We start from the raw sequence: 4,583 nt of genomic DNA, 5'->3' as shown, positions 1-4,583 counted from the left end.
TCTCAGTCGTACAGCTTCTTTGTCTCCAGCTTCCACCTTGTCTCCCTCTCTTTCTCTGTCTTTGGTTGTTCTTAAAAACACACAAACACTCTGACACATGAGCCAGTATAACTCTAAACACTGCTGACTCCTCCCAGACAGGGTAACAGGTGTGTTAACACCCAGGTATCCTCCTTGTGGAAGAAGACTAGACTGACCTGTTCTTCACACTGCCCCTGTGTTTGTCCTCCTCCTTGTTTTCCTTTTCATACGGGTCCATGACTGTCTGATCTTGGACCAGCACTTCTCAAACTACTTGGCAAGCTTTCCCTTTATAGGAAAAAACTATGGCAATAAAGTGTTATTTTGTGATATATTTCCTATCATTCTACAATTGGCCTTCACTGAAATTACTTTAAAAAAGAAACCATCTTTAAAAGCAAACTACAACTTTTTTGTAAATGCCTATGCAGCTCTACAGTAATGGCCAAAAGTTTTGAGAATGACACAAATATTATATTTTCACATGATCTGCTGCCCTCTGGTTTTCATGTGTGTATGTCAGATGTTTTCATCACATACAGAAATACAATTGCAATCATATTATGTGTAACAAAAGCTTTTATTGACAGTTAGAATGAGTTAATGCAGCAAGTCAATATTTGCAGTGTTGACCCCTCTTCTTCAGGWCYTCTRCAATTCTCCCTGGCATGCTCTCAATCAACTTCTGGACCAAATCCTGACTGATAGCAGTCCATTCTTGCACAATCAATGCTTGCATTTTGTCAGAATTCCTAGGTTTTTGTTTGTCCACCCGTCTCTTGATGATTGACCACAAGTTTTCAATGGGATTAAGATCTGGGGAGTTTCCAGGCCATGGACCCAAAATCTCTATGTTTTGTTCCCTGAACCAGTTAGTTATCACCTTTGCTTTATGGCAAGGTGATCCATCATGCTGGAAAAGGCATTGTTCATCACCAAACTGCTCTTGGACGGTTGGGAGAAGTTGCTCTCTGAGGACATTCTGGTACCATTCTTTATTCATGGCTGTGTTTTTAGGCAAGACTAAAAACACAGCCATGAAGGCTGTGTTTTTCTCAGCCGACTCCCTTGGCTGAGAAGCAGCCCCACACATGAATGGTTTCAGGATGCTTTACAGTTGGCATGAGACAAGACTGGTGGTAGCTCTCACCTTGTCTTCTCCCAACAAGCTGTTTTCCAGATGTCCCAAATAATCGGAAAGGGGATTCATCAGAGAAAATGACTTTACCTCAGTCCTCAGCAGTCCACTCCCTGTACCTTTTGCAGAATATCAGTCTGTCCCTGATGTTTTTCCTGGAGAGAAGTGGCTTCTTTGCTGCCCTCCTTGAGACCAGGCCTTGCTCCAAGAGTCTCCGCCTCACACTGCGTGCAGATGCACTCACACCTGTCTGCTGCCATTCCTGAGCAAGCTCTGCACTGCTGGTAGCCCGATCCCGCAGCTGAAACACTTTTAAGAGACGGTCCTGGCGCTTGCTGGTCTTTCTTGGGCGCCCTGGAGCCTTTTTGGCAACAATGGAACCTCTCTCCTTGAAGTTCTTGATGACGCGATAGATTGTTGACTGAGGTGAAATCTTTCTAGCTGCGATACTCTTCCCTGTTAGGCCATTTTTGTGCAGTGCAGTGATGACTGCACATGTTTCTTTAGAGATAACCATGGTTCACAGAAGAGAAACAATGATGCCAAGCACCAGCCTCTTTTTAAAGTGTCCAGTGGTGTCATTCTTACTTAATCATGACAGATTGATTTCCAGCCCTGTCCTCATCAACACCCACACCTGTGTTAATGGAGCAATCACTGAAACGATGTTAGCTGGTCCTTTTAAGGCAGGGCTGCAATGAAGTTGAAATGTGTTTTGGGGGATAAACTTCATTTTCTAGGTAAATATTGACTTTGCAATTAATTGCTGTTAAGCTGATCACTCTTTATAACATTCTGGAGTATATGCAAATTGCCATTATAAAAACTGAAGCAGTAGACTTTGTAAAAATTAACATTTGAGTCATTCTCAAAACTTTTGTCCAGTTGATGGACAAAAGTAGAGGTGATGATGGACTGCCCTTAAGGCCATGGAGGTACACCAAGTTAATTTATTCAAAGACTTAAACACGAAGACAAAAACACGACGGGCCGCTGGATGAATGACTGCCCTAGCACCCAACCACCGGGCTTAGCAAGTTCTCTGGGGGAAACCTTGGAAGACATACCCAACTGACACTTAAAGTATGAACATTAATCTTCATCCTTGTTAAATTATCCTAGGATTTGTAGTCTGCTGTCCTATTTAGTCACTGGCGCTGTTTTTCATTATAAAATATTTTGTCAGTACTGGTCAGAAATGTCGCACTCCAAAAATGTAATTCATCCTTATTCTCTGCTGGTTCCTCAAATTAAACAGTGAAGGCTATATTTAGAAGGATGTTTAAGCAACTGTCATTGCTTGCATTTTTTTCCTAACAACATGGATGCTGCTGGATTCTCGGAAATGCTAAAAACAAGTGGTAGTTTAACAAAAAAACATCCAGAAGTTTCCCTCTACCACCACTCCCTATCCGTTTTTTCTTTTCAACCTGGTATGGTGATATTTGCCCCTATGCTTAACTGTGTTGCTGGTACAAACATTGTGCTTCTTCGGAGTTCCATCATGGAGCAAAGTAGCTTCTTCATGGACTGGAAATATAAACTGGAGTTACATAACATGATTCTGTAACTTGATCATTGTCTTTATGAATTTAGCTGTGCTGTTGTTTAGCTCTAAGGGCAACAGCAGTCCAGCCTCTACAGCTGTTGTACTGTTCAGTAATTATTTTGTCCATTTTAATGTTTTTTTTTTTTTGCTTGTTTGATTTAATGCCCGATTTGAAAGTCATTTCCTGGGTTTTCTCACTGCCTACAATTATGTAATTATATTACGTAAGCTGTATGTATTTATACAGCACCTTTCACAGATAAAAGTGCAATGTGTTTGTGACTACATCTTCATCCTTAGTGTGTGGATAGTTCTATTTACTATACTTTTCTTGATTGGCCCTGAGATGGAAAGTTGAAAGTGTCTTTCATACAATGACTTTCAGAACAGATTCCAAGCTTTATTGTGAGTCTACACGATTAAGTGAAAATTGCAAATGACAGGATCAATGGCTTTTGATGTGAAATTTTGTGATAAATAAAATAAAGCAATGGAAGTGACTAGTGGTTCTCTTTAGGAAGTGTCCATATACATCAAGTTTCTTCCACCAATCACATGTTGGATTGGTGACATAAGTCCAATGAGTGAGACTATTCTAAGATATCCCAAGACCTTAATCCCAAGCTGGTCTTTCACTCCTGTCTCAAATCACTCTTCTTCATTGTCCAAAATGTTTTCATTTCTGTCTGTGTGAGAACAGTCATGGGGGACTGAGAATCTACAGCAAGTCCCCTAACAATCAATCAACAGTGACATTGTGACCCTTCAAATCGGTTGTTCTCAGAAAGCATTGCCAATGAACGTAGAGTGTGAGCAGCAGTTTGCTATAAAGACACAAATAGTTTGGACTCACGATCAAGCTTTGAATGTCATTTAGCCATATCCCATAACAACAACGTCCAGTGGAACAATATAGTGAAGGTCACCTAACCTTCACTATACCATCACAAATCACTGAAATCAGCATTGCTTTTATGCTATACTGACATCAAGGGCTTGACAATGATAAAAGGTACAGAGGTTTTCATCTTGCATGAGTCGGAAAGCATTTGCACTTGACAATGAACTTATGAGCCTCAGTGTTGTTCTAGGATGAATGTTCTTCCACACTGAGCCAGATTTATGGGTGAAGACTAGCTGTAGTATCAAGGACAGTGCCATGCAACAGACACTGTGGTCTGTGTCTGTAGGACGTTTCGAAGGACTATACACACTGGGCAAGTGTGTATGGTCAATACAAAACTGCCCTCCCCTTTGTGAATGGTAGTGTGACAAACCAAAAGTACCTGAATAACCTCATTAGTCCAGTCACTGTATCTCTCCACGACCGAAACAGACTGGATTTGATTCGTATGGATGATAGTGCATAAACTCAATGTAGGAGACAATAAAGACTAATAGAGGGTTGACTGTTAAACAATTAAAGATGTACCTATAATATTCAAAATCCAATCAGTCTTACGAATCTTATTTATTTCAGTCTCAGATCTATCAAGATCAATCTGAAAGGTAAATTCTCTTTTTGAGTGAGCCATTTCATAAATGTTAGAAATTAGATATAACTCAATATTTCAATTTAAATTATTACATTTGAGATATTTACTGATTGAGTGAAAAGACGTAGCATTTGGTAATCACCCTAATGTATTCTTTTATGACAGTGAATTTCTCTAATTCGTTGTTCATTATTTGCAGATTCATTTATTTGCATATTTATTCTGAAGAACATAACGTCAATTATTTGCAGAAAATACCCTTATTTATTCCAGAGAAAATGCAGCTTTGGAAGATGAAATACTGAGGCTCAATGCTACTTGATGAGCTATTGGCAAGCATTTGCAAAGCAGCCAATCAGCAAGTGCCATTAATTTCCCT

The sequence above is a fragment of the Poecilia reticulata genome, linkage group LG1 (genome assembly GCF_000633615.1).
Source record: "Poecilia reticulata strain Guanapo linkage group LG1, Guppy_female_1.0+MT, whole genome shotgun sequence".
NCBI classification, from domain to species: domain Eukaryota; kingdom Metazoa; phylum Chordata; class Actinopteri; order Cyprinodontiformes; family Poeciliidae; genus Poecilia; species Poecilia reticulata.
The sequence above is the reverse complement of the archived record's forward strand: the minus strand, read 5'-3'. Positions refer to the sequence as shown.